Consider the following 16075-nt stretch of genomic DNA (forward strand, 5'->3'; position numbering starts at 1 on the left):
TTGCCTATAGCACAGGGAATGTGGAAACTTCCTGGATCCTTCTTCTTTGTGGGTGGCCCTGGTTGAATGAGAGCACTGCAATCCCTGTTCATCTTTATTGTCTGTCCACCCTTCAATGGACTTTTTCTGGCTAGTAGCTCCTTTATATACTTGATGTAGAAAGGCATTTGCTGGAGGTCCTTAATAAATGGTATATTTACATCAAGAGATGCAAACATATCGAGGAACCTTGAATACATTCTCCCTGCTACACCACCTTTAAGCCTTTGGGGAAAAGGTGCATATGGGTTCAATGCCTCGTTCTTCTTCAGCTCTTCCTTGAGTATAGGTTGAAGTGCATGGCTTATCGAGTTTTCAAGTAGAGCCTCAATCTTTGAGAGCCTATCGTCTGTTAGAGATGGTGGGTTGAGATTAGGTGGTTGAGAAGGATGGTTAGATGGGTGTTGATAAGATCTTTGTGAGGTGTGTTGGTGAGTTGCATTGTTGTTGGAATTGAGGTTGTGGCATCTCTTATCTTGACCCTGGTCTTGTTGATTTCCCCACCCAAAGTTGGGGTGATTTTTCCATCCAAAGTTGTAAGTTTTGGAGTATGGATCATAGATTTGTCTAGGTGAGTTTCCAACATAGTTGGCTTGCTCCCAGTCACCTTCTTCTACTATATTCACTCCTTCTTGAGCTAGTGATGAGGTGATGACTACTGCAACTTGGTTTTCCTCCACCTTCTTAGTAAGATCTGCTAGCTGCTTGGTGATCATCTTATTTTGAGCTAGCAATGCATCCATGTAGTTCAGCTCCATTACTCCTCTAGTGTTACTTCTTTCGGAGGCATAGAAGTAATCATTCTCAGCAACTATTTCAATGACATCTATGGCTTCTTTAATGGTTTTCTTCTTGTTTAAAGAGCCTCCCGATGAATGATCTACGGCCTTCTTTGACTCATAGGAAAGACCTTCATAGAAAATGTGAAGTTGAACCCATTCATTGAACATATCTGGTGGGCATCTTCTTGTTAAGTCCTTGAACCTCTCCCATGCTTCATAGAGAGTCTCACCATCTTGCTGCCTGAAAGTCTGCACCTTAGCTCTCAGCCTGTTGATTCTTTGAGGAGGGTAGAATCTTGCCAAAAATTTGTTCACCACTTCTTCCCAATTTGTTAAGCTCTCCTTTGGGAAGGATTCAAGCCATTTGGATGCCTTGTCCCTGAGTGAAAAAGAGAACAAGAGCAGCCTATAGACATCTGGGTGGACTCCATTAGACTTCACAGTGTCATAAATTCTCAGGAAGGTGGTTAGGTGTTGACTGGGGTCTTCTTGAGCACTTCCTCCAAGTGAACAATTGTTCTGAACAAGGGTGATGAGCTGGGGTTTTAGTTCAAAGTTGTTGTTATGTATGGTGGGCTTCTGAATGCTACTTCTACAGTTTACTGGATTTGGATTGATGTAGGAGCCTAGAACTCTCCTTTCTTGCCCAGCATGGTTTGTAGGGCATTCTCTAGCATGGTTGTGAGCTTCTTCTTCATGATTGTTTTCCAAATTTTCTTCCATGTTGGGTTCAAAGTACTCTTCCTCTTCCTCAGTACCAATAATTCCTTTCATTCTTGCTTCCCTCCTTAGTCTCCAGAGGGTCCTTTTAGGTTCTGAATCGAAAGAAGTTGAAGCTCCCTCTCTTCTCCCTGTCATACAACTAACAAAACACACAGCAAGAGATAAAATAAAGAGACTATTCTTGTTAGAGTAATTGTTAGTGTGAGTGATGCAAATTATCAAACATTAGTGGGTTAGTGAGTAGAATTGTAATTAACAACAAAAAAAAAGAAAGAAAAACAAAGAGGGTGAAGGGGATGAGGAAGAAACTAAACAAACTGAAGGTAATCGACCAAATCAAATAACAAATAAAGGAAAAGAAAAATGCTCAATCTAGTAATCTTCCAACTTAATCATTGTTGATTCAAAATCAATCCCCGGCAACAGCGCTATAAACTTGATGCATGAAAACTTGTCTCTCAACAAATTTTCCTTCGGCAAGTATACCGAATTGTCGTCAAGTAAAAACTCACAATAGAGTGAGGTCGAATCCCACAAGGATTGATTGGTCAACCAATTTTTAATTGGAAGATTATGCTAGTTGAGCTGAGTAGGATGTAGTTGAGAATTGCAGAAAATTAAATGGCAGGAAAGTAAATAACAGAAAATAAAGTGTAGAATCTTAAATGGGGATTTGGGGTGATGAGCATGAAAATAAATGACAGAAAGTAAAGAGAATGGGTAAGATCATGAATGGGGAAATCATTGGGTTCAGGAGATGTTGCATTCTCCGGATCAAGTTCATTCTCATCTCTTCCACAATCAATGCATTCATTGATCTCTTTGGCAATCTTATGTGATTGGATCCCAATTCCTTGGCAATCCAATCTCTCTAAGCTTGAACAATTGCGCAATTCCTTGATTTAATTGCTCATGGGAAGAGATGAAGTGTGGTCACTGATTATGCCACATGTATTTCCAAATCAAAGTGTTGGGAGGATTACATGTCACTATATCCGCCCAACCCCCAATTTGGTCCAACATGAGAAAGCATTTCTAGCATGATCTCCTCATCGCTTTTCCAAGGCTCAGAGGAGATCTAATTATGGAGAGTTTCTTTTCCAAGATAACAATCTAATTAGATGAAGATCGAAAGCTTTCTAGTAAGATCAAGAGAAAAGAAAGACGAAGAAGAATGAAAACTATAATTGATCCATCAAATTACAACAGAGCTCCCTAACCCAATAAAAGGGGTTTAGTTGTTCATAGCTTTATACATCAAAAATGGCAGAAAAGAAGAATCCATGCTAAAAGTGCAAAAAAGTAAATATACAGAGGTAGTTCTCCCAAAAGCCAAGCTCTCTATAGTTCAAAACTACTCCTACATATACAACTCCTCTTGATCTTCAAGTGAGTTCTTCAAGTCTTGGATGTGGGCTCTGGATCTTGAGTTGAAGCAGTTCTAATCTTTAGTGGGCCCAGCTTGCAGAGAAGTATGAATTAGGCATGGGCGTTAGTGAGATTAATGTTAAGTGAGATTGTGGGTTCGAGAACGTTAGTGGCAATCACTTTTTCCACTAACGTTCTACCCTCAAATACCTCACGTTAACTCCAGCGTTAGTGGCACTAACGTGACCACTAACATTGCCTTCTAAATCCTTGCTAACGTTATTGGGACTCACTTTTCCCAATAACGTTGGCTTATACCCCTTTCGCAAGCGTTATTGTGACTCACCTTTCCCAATAACGTTGCTATGTGCCTTTTGTCCCTACGTTAGAGTTCACGTTAGTGTAACTAACGTGGCTCTTAACGTGGGTATGCTTCACCTTCGAGAGCGTTAGTGATACTTACCTTTGTCACTAACGCTCCAAATGCCCCTACTCTCCACATTAGAGCTCACGTTAACTAAGTTAATGTGACTCTGAACGTAGTAGAGAATGCCATCTTCCAACGTTAGTGACAAAAGTGAGTGTCACTAACGTTGGCTTATCAATCCTCAACTCCACGTTAACTCTCACGTTAGTAGTCTTAACGTGACCACTAACGTAGGCCATGCTAGTTGATCCAACGTTAGTGACAAAGGTGAGTGTCACTAACGTTGGCATTGTTCATCTCTTCCACGTTAGAGTTCACGCTAACTAAGTTAACGTGGCTCATTGCCAAGTTTTGGAACGTTAGTGGTGTTCACTTTTACCACTAATGTTAGAGTTCTCTTTTGTCTCCACGTTAACTACCACGTTAACTAAGTTAACGTGGCAAGTAACGTGAGCTATTGATGGCTTTGCAGGCATTATTGGTGATCACTTTTCTCATTAATGGTGCAAGCTATTTACCATTCCACGTTAGTGTTCACGCTAACTAGATTAACGTGAGTACTAACGTGGTTCTGCCTTGCTTCCTTTGCCCTGAAACCAAGCAAATAAAGTGCATCAAAGCTCTAGCCAAAGTCATGAGATTATGCATCATCAATTTATCATGCAATTCTAGCAAAATCCTCATGAAATTATATGAAATTCACAATAGTTGCTTGAATCAAGGTGTAAGTGTATTTTCATCCAAAACTTGCCTTATTCACTAAGAAAATGCATGAAACTACCCTAAAACAGTAAAGAAAAGGTCAGTGATGCCAGGGCATCTAGGCCAGTTTTAGTGACCTTTTCTTTACTGTTTTAGGGTAGTTTTATGCATGTTCTTAGTAAATAGGCAAGTTTTGGATGAAAATACACTTACACCTTGATTCAAGCAAACATTGTGAATTTTACATGATTTCATGAGGATTATGCAAGGATTGAATGATAAATTGGATAATGCATGATCTCATAACTTAGATTAGAGCTTTGATGTACTTTATTTGCTTGATTTCAAGACAAAGGAAGCAAGGAAGAGCCACGTTAGTATCCACGTTAAACTAATTAACGTGACCACTAACGTAGAATGGGAATGAGCTTGCAACGTTAATGAGAAAAGTGGTAGTTAATTGCAATGTTAATTATCCAATAATGTCTTCGAAGACGTTAATTGCCATGTTAACTACATTAACGTGGTAGTTAACATGGAAGAAAAGGGAGCTCCAGCGTTAGTGGTAAAAGTGAATACCACTAACGCTCCAAATTGGCAATTGGCCACGTTAAGAGTCACATAAACTCAGTTAACGTGAACTCTAATGTGGAAGGGGAAGGCAATGCCAACATTAGTGACACTCACCTTTGTCACTAATGTTGGATTAAGCCAACATTGCCCACATTAGTGGTCACATTAAGACCACTAACGTGAGAGATAACGTGGAGCTAAGCATGATAAGCCAACGTTAGTGACACTCACCTATGTCACTAACATTGGAGATGGCATTCACTACCACGTTAGTGGCCACATTAATCTAATTAACGTGAGCTCTAACGTGGGAAGGAGGGGTGTTTGGAGCGTTAGTGACAAAGGTAAGTGTAACTAACGCTCTCGAAGCTTATGCATGCCCACGTTAAGAGTCACGTTAGTTATACTAACGTGAACTCTAACGCAGGGAAAGGGGGCACAAAGCAACGTTATTGGAAAAGGTGATTCCTAATAACATTTGCGAAGGACCAAGAAGCAACATTAGTGGTCACGTTAGTGCCACAAACATTGAAGTTAACGTTGATTATTTTGGGTTGGAATGTTAGTGGAAAAGGTGATTGTCACTGACATTCCCATGCCTAACTCACACTTTTTCTGCAAACAAAGCAGAGCCCACTGAAGATTGTAACTGCTTCAACTCAAGATCAAAGGCCCATATCCAAGACTTGGAGAACTCAATAGAAGATCAAGAAGAGTAGTATATATAGGAGTAGCTTTGAACTATTAGGGATCTTTTGCACTTTTGAGAACTACACTATATATATTTACTGCATGTATTCTGTTCTACCCTTTTTCATTTCCATTTCCAGAGCTATGAACAACTAAACCCCTTTTATTGGGTTAGGGAGCTCTGTAGTAATTTGATGGATCAATTATAGTTTTCATTCTTCTTCCTCTTTCTTTTCTCTTGATTTACTAGAAAGCTTTCGATCTTAATTTAATTGGTTAGTTGTCTTGGAAAAGAAACTCTCCATAATTGGATCTCCTCTGAGCCTTGGAAAAGGGATGAGGAGATCATGCTAGAAATGCTTTCTCATGTTGGACCAAATTGGGGTCAAGGCGGATATAGTGACATGTAATCCTCCCAACACTTTGATTTGGAAATACATGTGGTATAATCAGTGACCACACTTCATCTCTTCCCATGAGCAATTAAATCAAGGAATTGGACAATTGTTCAAGCTTAGAGAGATTCGATTGCCAAGAGATTGGGATATAATCACTTATGATTGCCAAGGAGATCAATGAATGCATTGATTGAGGAAGAGATGAGAATGAACTTGATCCGGAGAATGCAACATCTCCTAAGCTCAATGAATCTCCATCTCTGATCTTACCCATTCTCTTTACTTTCTGCCATCTATTTCCATGTTCATCTTCCTAATTTCCCATTTATGACTCTACACTTTATTTTCTACAATTTACTTTCCCGCCAATTAATTTCCTGCAAATCTCAATTACATTCTGTTTAGCTCAACTAGCACACTCTTCCAACTAAAGTTGCTTGAACAATCAATCCCTGTGGGATTCGACCTCACTCTATTGTGAGTTTTTACTTGACGACAATTTGGTATACTTGCCGAAGGAAAATTTGTTGAGAGACAAGTTTTCGTGCATCAATATTCTATTCTGCAGCTTTTATTATTGAGCTTATCATCTAATCAAGCAATTACCACCACTAAACTTCATTCTAACTCCTACCACATTAGACAATTACTTTCTATTTCAAACATTTTCTCTTATTGATGCAAAAGGGAAACAAGACATGAATTTAAAGCAGGTGAATGATAACAAGCATTATGCAGATCACCTATTTTGAATAACACATGACAGCAAACTAATAGAGTAAGCTTTATAAAAAAAGGAGAATAATTTGACTTCTAACTAAAGCATAGCAGATAGAGACAGTTGAGTAACAATACAACTTTTTGGTATCTTCTTGTTTAGTCCTTCATCTTCCTTCTCAGCTTTTATGTCTTCTTTGCTCATGTTGTATAATCCTTCTGATGAGCGGATAATTTATACGCTTTTTGCACTATTTTTAGTGTGTTTTTAGTACGTTTTAGTTAGTTTTAGTATGTTTTTATTAGTTTTTATTTAAAATTCACTTTTCTGGGCTTTACTATGAGTTTGTGTGTTTTTTTGTGATTTTAGATAATTTTTGGCTGAAATTGAGGAACCTGAGCAAAAATCTGATTCAGAGGCTGAAAAAGGACTGCAGATGCTGTTGGATTCTGACCTCCCTGCACTCGAAGTGGATTTTCACGAGCTACAGAAACCCAATTGGTGCGCTCTCAATTGCGTTGGAAAGTAGACATCCTGAGCTTTCCAGCAATGTATAATAGTCTATACTTTTTTCGAGATTTGATGGCCCAAACAGGCGTTGCAAATCAGCTTCAGAATTCCCGGCGTTTAACACCGGAACTGGCACAAAAGTTGGAGTTAAACGCCCAAACTGGCACAAAAGCTGGCATTTAACTCCAGGAAAAGTCTCTACACATGAAAGCTTCAATGCTCAGCCCAAGCACACACTAAGTGGACCCCGGAAGTGGATTTTTACGTCATTTACTCATTTCTGTATATCCTAGGATACTAGTTCACTATAAGTAGGACCTCTTGACATTGTATCTTTATCGGATGACACTTTACACATTTCATACTGTACCTTCTACGGCATGAGTCTCTAAACCCCATGGTTGGGGGTGAGGAGCTCTGCTGTGTCTTGATGGATTAATGCAATTACTACTGTTTTTCATTTAATCACGCTTGCTTCCATTCTAAGATATCACTTGTTCCTCAACTTGATGAATGTGATGATCTATGACACTCATCATCATTCTCACCTATGAACATGTGCCTAACAACCACCTCCGTTCTACCTTAGATTGAGTGGATATCTCTTGGATCCCTTAATCGGAATCTTCGTGGTATAAACTAGAATTGATGGCGGCATTCTTGAGAGTCCGGAAGGTCTAAACCTTGTCTGTGGTATTCTGAGTAGGATTCAAGGATTGAATGACTGTGACGAGCTTCAAACTTGCGATTGTGGGGCATTAGTGACAGATGCAAAAGAATCACTGGATTCTATTCCGACATGATTGAGAACCGACAGATGAATAGTCGTGCTCTGACAGAGCGCGTTGAACATTTTCACTGAAAGGATGGGAGGTAGCCATTGACAACGGTGAAACCCTACATACAGCTTGCCATTGAAGGAGCCTTGCATGCATGAAGAAGAAGACAGTAGGAAAGCAGAGATTCATAAGATAGAGCATCTCCAAAACCTCAACCTGTTCTCCATTATTGCAAAACAAGTATCTATTTCATGTTCTTTTACTTTTCACAATTAAACCTGAGAATTATTGATATCCTGACTAAGAGTTACAAGATAACCATAGCTTGCTTCAAGCCGACAATCTCCGTGGGATCGACCCTTACTCATGTAAGGTATTACTTGGACGACCCAGTGCTCTTGCTGGTTAGTTGTGTGAAATTGCAAAAGTGTGATTGCGATTTCGTGCACCACCTTCCAAAAAGTTGAGTAGTTCTCTGTACTGATAGTGGAAGTTGCTTGTCCCCCAAGCACTTAACAAAATGGTTAGCATGCATGAATGCTTGCAAACTTTTGAACTTACTTTGGTGTGTGAACACCAAACTTAGTCCCTTGCTAACATCTCTTATGCAACAAATCATCCATATACATGGAACCTTGTGCTTTTGCTAAAAGTAATAGAACTAAAAACTAGAAAGTAGAAAATGGTTTAGTGGTTTCCCTGATTTCTTGGAGCTAGTAATTATTTATGTAGAGGTTGAGATGTGTTTTTAGATGAGAATTTTGGTGGAACACCAAACTTAGCATCCTTCATTCACCGTTAAATTGTTTTTGGTGTGCAACACCAAACTTAGCTCCTTGCAATACAGATAAATCTACTTAACCTTTTTATTGTAATGGTTAGGAAAAGAAAACTACATCTGGTTGGGTTGCCTCCCAACAAGCGCTCTTTTAATGTCACTAGCTTGACATTCGTCCCTGGTTAGGGTGGCTGATGATTGTGGTGCCTCAGTTTGTCCTCTCTCACTGTGAGCCTTCTTCCTGTTCGTTGATGATCAATCTCCATATGCTCTAGTGAGAGTATCTTATTGATGGTGTAGTAATCATCAGTTTGTGGATCTGTCTCCAACTGCTGGTAGATCAATCTTACTCTGTCCCCTTTTGAGAATCCTTCAGTTGGTATCTTTTTGTTTTTCCACCCTTTTGGAATCCTTTTCTTACTCTTCTTTCCTCTCTTCAATGGTGTTTCTTTTTTTGCAGTGGGTTTTATGTCAGGGACCTCTTTCCCAATAATTAAATCTTCAATCCTTTCCTTCTTTCACTTTTCAGCCTTCACATGTTCATTTCCCTCTTTTCCTTCTCCACTGTTTGTCTTTTGCTTCAGAATTAAGCTGATAAATGCTTCATTGGGTTTTTCTTTCCACTGTAAATCTTCTTCTTCAACTCTCATGCAGCATTTCCCTTCAACAGTATGATGTACTTCCTGGAAAACATTTAAGGTGATCTTCTCATCATTTACCCTCAAGGTCATTTCTCCTTGTTCCACATTAATGATGGCCCTTGCTGTGGCCAGGAAATATTTTCCCAATATAATAGAGTCATTCCCCTCTTCACCTAAGTCCAGGATTACAAAATCTGCTGGAAATATGAATTTCCCTATTCTGACCAAGAGATTTTCAATCACCCACTTGGGAATTACCATAGATCTATCCACTAGCTCCAATGACATTTGTGTAGGCTTTACTTCTATAAATAGCCTTCTCATCATAGATAAAGGCATCAGGTTGATACTGGATCCCAAATCACACAGTGCTTTATCAATGGATATGTTACCAATGGTACAATGCAAAAAGAAACTCCCACGGTCTTTGAGTTTTGGTAGGAGGCCTTCTTGGATCAATGTTCTGCACTCTTCGGTAAGGAGGATGGTTCCCTTCTTATGCCAGCTTCTCTTCTTGTTGATGAGTTCCTTTAGAAATTTTTCATACATAGGCATCAGCTCTAATGCGTTAGTAAGTAGGTTGTTGATTTCTAGCTTCTTAAAGATTTCTAGGAACTTGGGGAACTGTTGGTCTTTGATCTCCTTCTGAAATCTTTGATGATATAGCAAAGGAGGGGTGTAAGGCTTCACCATCTTCCTCTGTTCTTGTGATTGCTCCTTCATGACATGCTTTCCTTTCTTTGAAGCTTTGAGCTCTTCCTCTTTCTCCTTGAGCTTTTCTTAGTCCTTCTCCTCAAGTGTTACTTCTTCCTTGCTGCTGGCCTCATCATTCTTAGCTGGCTTCTTGTTGGTTTCCTTGTCATTCACCAAGGTTCTTTCACTCCTTAATTGGATTGCTTTACATTCTTCTTTGGGATTAGGAATGGTGTCACTTAAAAGTGCATTGGGTGTTATTTCAGCTACTGCTTGCTTGGACAATTGACCAATTTGCCTCTCTAGATTCCTCATTGAAGCTTCATGGTTCTTACTAGTTAACTCATGCTGTTTCATAATTTTTTCCATCATCATCTTCAAGTTGGAGATCCTTTGAGCTTCTGGGGATGGTTGTGGTTGATTGTAGGGTGTAGATGGTGGATGATAGTTATTTTGGTTAGTGGATGAATTGTTGGATGGATAGTGGTTGGGTTGAGGTTAGTTGTTTTGTGGTTTTCTGTATTGGTTTTGGTCAGTGTTTTGATGGTTTTGATGGTTTGTGTTTCTGGAATTATTTTGGTTTGAGTTTCTTTGCCAAGGCTGTTGGTTTTGGTTATCTCCCCATCTCAAATTTGGGTGGTTCCTCCAGAAAGGGTTGTAAGTGTCTCCATAGAACTCATTTTGTCCAACTCCTTGGTTGTGCATGTATTGGACTTGCTCAGACTGTTGCTCTTCATAACTCTCTTCATTTTGTCCCCATGTAGGTGATGGTTGACTTGTATTCACTGCTGCAACTTGAAGACCATCAATCCTCTTGGCCATCATCTCCATTTGCGGCTAAATTTGTTGATGCATCACCTTGTTTTGAGCCAAGATGGTATCCACACCTTCCAGCTCCAATACACCCTTTCTTTGAGCTGGTTGGTGTTGCCTTTGATGAGTATAGAAGTATTGGTTATTTGCCACATTGTCTATGAGGTTTTGAGCTTCCTCTGCTGTCTTCATTAGTTGCACTAAGCCTCCAGTAGAATAATCCAAGGTTCTTGAGCTTTTAGAGTCCATCCCTCATAAAAATTCCAAAGTCTGTCCCATTCACTAAACATCTCAGGTGGACACTTCCTAATCAAGGCCTTGTATCTCTTCCAAGCCTCATAAAGTGATTCTCCTTCGATTTGGGTAAATGTTTGCACCTCTGTCTTCAACCTTATGATCCTTTGAGGTTGGTAAAACTTGGCTAGGAATTTGCTCACTAGATCCTCCCAATTGTTGATGTTTTCTTTGGGAAATGTCTCTAACCATTGAGTAGCCTTATCCCTCAAGGAAAATGGAAACAGCAGCAACTTATAGATGTCTGGATGTACACCATTTATTTTGACTGTGTCACATATCCTCAAAAAGATGGATAGATGCTTGTTGTGATCTTCCAAGGGACCTCCTCCATAAGAACAGTTGTTTTGTACCAGTGTGATGAGTTGAGGCTTCAATTCAAAGTTGTTAGCATACACATTTGGAGTGAGTATGCTACTCCCACAATGTCCTGCATTAGAAAAGGGATAAGAGGCTAGAACTCTCCTCTAAGGTGGGTTATTGTTGGCCACTCCCTCTGGTGGAATAGAAGGATTCTCTTCCATCTCTTGATTCTCTTCCTCTGAATCTGATTCTCCAACAACTCCTTTCCCTCTTGATTCTCTTCTCAACCTCCAAAGTGTTCTCTCTGGCTCATAATCAAAATATATGGACTCACTTCTTCTTCCTCCTGGCATAAAACACACACAGAACCAAAAACCAGAAATAATTCACTCTACTGCTAGAGTAAGGTTAGTGTTAGCTTAAACAAAAACTCAAACAGTTAATGTGCTTGTCAAAAACAACGAAAAAGTGCTTAATCTAGATTATCACCCTACTTAATCATTGTCAATCTATATCAATCCCTGACAACGGTGCCAAAAACTTGATGAGGGAAAAGCGATTCCACACAAACTCACCGGCAAGTGTACCGAGTCGCATCAAGTAGTAATAACTCACAAGAGTGAGGTCGATCCCACAGGGATTGATGGATTGAGCAATTTTAGTTAGGTGATTGATTTAGTTAAGCGAATATTTGATGATTTGAGTAAATTTTGATTAACAGAAGCTAAATTGCTAGTAAACTAAAGTGCAGAATGTAAATTGGCAGAAAACTAAAGTGCAGAAGAAGTAAATTTGCAAAAATTTAAAGTGCAAGAAAGTAAAAGAGCTGAAACTTAAATTGCAAGAAATGTAAATGACTGAATCTTAATGTGCAAGAAATGTAAATTACTTGAAGAATTAAAGGAATTTGGGTACAGGGATTTAGAATTGAACTAGAAAATGTAAATTGAAGTAAAGCATAGAACTATGAGGTGAAGAGAATTACAGAAGAACTAAAATAGAATTTGAAAATTTGCAGAAGAAGTAAAAACAAAGAGATAATTGGGATTAGATATTTAATTTATAAAATCCAAAAATAGAAAATAAATGGAACTCCAAGATGAAGAACTTTAGAGAATTCTTCAATCAGAGTTCCAAAACCCAAAATAAGAAAATAGAAGTTGCAGAAGAAGGAAAGTGAAATCAGAAAATGAGCTCAGATCCGATCTCAATTCTAGAATTCTAAAAAGGAGAATTTAAAAGAGAAAACTAAAAGTGAGCTAAAGGTCCTTCTCAAATCAAATTTGCTCATATTTATACAGTTTTTATTCTAGTCACAAAGCACTTGGAATGGGCTTTTGGGTCTGTAAAGAATTGGATCCAAGATGGCACTTGATTTAATTGGATTAGGGTGCATTTTGTGATGCTCCATGGGAGCGCTCCATTGGGGTAGTGACGTTGCATTCAATTTCTTTTGGTGGGCCTTTGGCGCGCATTGGGCAGCTCCAGTGTGGCGCTCCGTGACTAAAAATGAACGCTCCATTCATTCTTTTAGGCGTGCCAATTTTGTGGGCATGCTGCCTCCACTAGCGTTCACTATTTTGAACGCCACGCTCCATCTTTGAGTGCTACATTCCTTTGTTTCCCTGGGTGCACCTTGCTTTCCTTGGCCAAGAGCACGAAAAAGCTCACAAAAGTGAACGTGGCTCTTGTTGCGCCTTGGTGCTTCAATTGTTTCCTTGCCTAGCGTTCATTCCTTCGAACGCCATGCTCCCTTGGTTGAGCACTCCCTTGTAGCGTTCCCTTGGTTGAGCGCTTGCCTTGCTTTCTTGCCTTGTCTCATGCAAAAGTTCATAGAACTGAACGCTATGTTCACTTCAATAAACGCTAGCTATTTCTTGTGTTGCGCCTTGGTGCGCACCATCCCCTTCACGAGGGTTCACTTAATGAACGCTATGTTCATTCATTGAACGCTATCCTTTATTTCTCCTTTCTTCACCTACAAGCAACCAAACAAACAATCAAAGTATCACCAAATTCACAAGGTCTCTGCATCATTCATGAAATCAATTAATTCTATCATAAACCTCATGATATTGTGTAAAATAGATGATGGTTGATTGATTTACATAGTCATGAAAATCCACTCCAATCACTTACTTATTGTGCAAGAAAGTGCATAAAACCTAATGAAACTAATGAAAAATTCTTGTAAAACTAGCATAAGATGACTTGTCATCACAACACCAAACTTAAAACATGCTTGTCCCCAAGCAAGCACGAAACTTAAAACTTGCATGATGGATTGAGAAATTTTAGTTGGGTGACTTGTCTAGTCAAGCAAATATAGAAAGGTTGGTGAAAATTAATGAACAGAATATAAATCCACAAAAAAAGTAGGACAACAAAATGTATAGTACTAGAAAATTAGATGCTGAAAGGAAAAGGACAGAAACTTAAATAGCATAAAATGTAACGTGCCAGAAATGTAAATGCTGCAAAGTAAAAGACAAAAACTTAAATGGCATGAAGCTAAATCGACAAGAAAGTAAAGGCAAGAATGTAAACAGCAATGGAAAGTAAATTGCATGAAATGTAAAGGGCTTTGGGTGTTGGGAATTTAAGGAAGCAATAAATTCAAGGCAATTCAAGGAAACCCAATGAAATCAAAGTGAAGAGTAACAAAGAGAAAGATTCATTAGGGATTGGAGATATCATAATCCATCATGAATCAATAGGTCTCAACTTCAATCACAATCATATGATGTAGATCTATGGCGGATTGGAATTAATTGAGCCCCAATTTCTCTAATCACAATCAATTTGCCAATTCCTTGATCTAATTGTCATGGGAAAAGGTTAAGTGTATGTCTCTTATCCATAGGCCACACAATCTCTCAAGATCGCAATTCCTCCCGAATGGTGTTGATCAAGAGAGTTGTGAGAGATAGAGCTTCAATCTAATTTCCATGATTCCCCTTCCTAGGCTCACATGGAAATTCAATGGATCTAAACCCCCTTCTGGAGTAAATAGATCAAATTGAAAATAGATGATATCTCTTAGATACGACAAAGCGGATTGAGAAGAAGAATAATTTCATTCAATCATGTGAATTATAATAGAGCTCCTCCCCTAACGATGTGGGGTTTAGTTCATCATTGCTCAGCAAAATCAAAAGGAAAAGAAAAGTACATGAAAGAAAAAGAAAGTACAAAGAAAATGATTCAGGGTTTCCCAATTAGGGTCCCTGCTTCGCAGCCTTTTTTCTAACTTCAAAATCTATCCTATTTATACATATTCCAGATCAATCTTCAAGTCTTTGGATGTGGACTTTGGCCTTTGTTGAAGCAAGTTAGGAGTGGCTCTTTCTGACGTTGACATAAACGTTAGCTCACTAATGTTCCATACCTACATGGGTGCCATTTGGAATGAAAGTTGGTGCTGCCGTTAGTGACCAATGTTAGTGCACTAACAGTGGCTAACGTTACCTTTAAAATCCTTAAGGAAAATTGCCACTGGTGTTAGTTCACTAATGTTGCTACTAACGTTCTTTCAGTCATGCGTACGCGTCGCCCACGCGTACGCATCACTGACCGATTTTCCATGCATTCCTCTTGAAATTATCAAAGACGTTATTGTGCTAAATTTAAGTAGCATTAGCACACTAATGTTGACACCATATTTTGCTAGTAACGTTGGTGAGCCAACTTTGGGCCACCAACGTTGCTTGTCAATTTTTGAAACATTAGTAAGCCAACTTAGGCCACTAACGTTGCTCCCCTCTCCTTTGGCAACGTTGATGGGCAACGTTGGTGAGCCATCTTGGGCCACCAACGTTGCTTCCCTCCTCCTTGGCAATGTTGATAGGCAACGTTGGTGAGCCAACTTGGGCCACCAACATTGCTTCCTCCTTCTTTGCAACGTTAATGAGCAACATTAGTGAGCGAAATTTGGCCACTAACGTTGCTTCCTCTACTTCTTCTCTGCCCTTGCTTTGCCTTTTCTCACCTATCATTAACCAAACAAATGCATCAAAGCCTTGCCATATTCACAAGATAATGCATCATTCATAGCATCAAGTAATTCTTGCATTAATCTCATGAAATTGCTCATAAATAATAACGTTTGATTGAATCAAGATATGTATACATTTCTCATCCAAATGCTTACTTATTGCCTAAGAAAGTGCATGAAACCAGGTAAGAACTAATGAAAAAGGCTTGTGAAACTAGTCTAAGATGCCTAGGCATCACCCACTTGCTCCGTGATGGGTGTTTCTGTCCATGGTTAGCTACCAGGACATGTCGGGTTGGCTATATGACTGACAGATAATATCATCAGCCATAGGACAGGCATACATCATATGCATTTGTTTGTTTAGTTTGAGTTTACATTACTTGGGTTTGCCTATTTCATTATCTATACTTATTTGCTATATGTTCTACCTGCTGTAACTGCATTCTATTTGTGTTTTCTTTGTTTGTATTATATGTCTATGTAACTAAGAGATCCCTCGTCTGGCAGAGGAGTGACGACGGTAGTTCCACCAGAGTTTGGAGGGTTGGATGAAGGAGAGATTGAGGTGTTAAGCTAAAATTGGACTAGAACCTAAATACCATAGATAGTTCACTTGTTTTTTCGTTTAAAGTATAACTCTAAGTTTTTAATTTGCGTGTCAGAGTTCTAGGATTGCCTTTAACTTTCTTGGGACCTTATATATTATTTTGACACTAATTTTAAAGAATTTGGCCCAAGATTGGACCGAACAGGCTAAACCGGGTGAACTAGGCTCATATTGGGCCCAAGGCCCAACCCATCAACTCATTAATAAAGGGCACATCCCTTCCCTCCCCATTCCAAACAT

General features: G+C 39.1%; 1 non-coding gene across 1 annotated transcript; it reads left to right on the plus strand.

Moving 5' to 3' along the window:
- Nucleotides 1-984: 984 nt before the first annotated feature.
- LOC127747854 (small nucleolar RNA R71) lies at nucleotides 985-1091 on the plus strand. The gene has a single exon (XR_008009801.1). It is a non-coding gene; the product is annotated as a small nucleolar RNA R71 (small nucleolar RNA).
- Nucleotides 1092-16075: the final 14984 nt, after the last annotated feature.

This window comes from Arachis duranensis, chromosome 5 (genome assembly GCF_000817695.3).
Source record: "Arachis duranensis cultivar V14167 chromosome 5, aradu.V14167.gnm2.J7QH, whole genome shotgun sequence".
In the NCBI taxonomy this organism is placed as follows: domain Eukaryota; kingdom Viridiplantae; phylum Streptophyta; class Magnoliopsida; order Fabales; family Fabaceae; genus Arachis; species Arachis duranensis.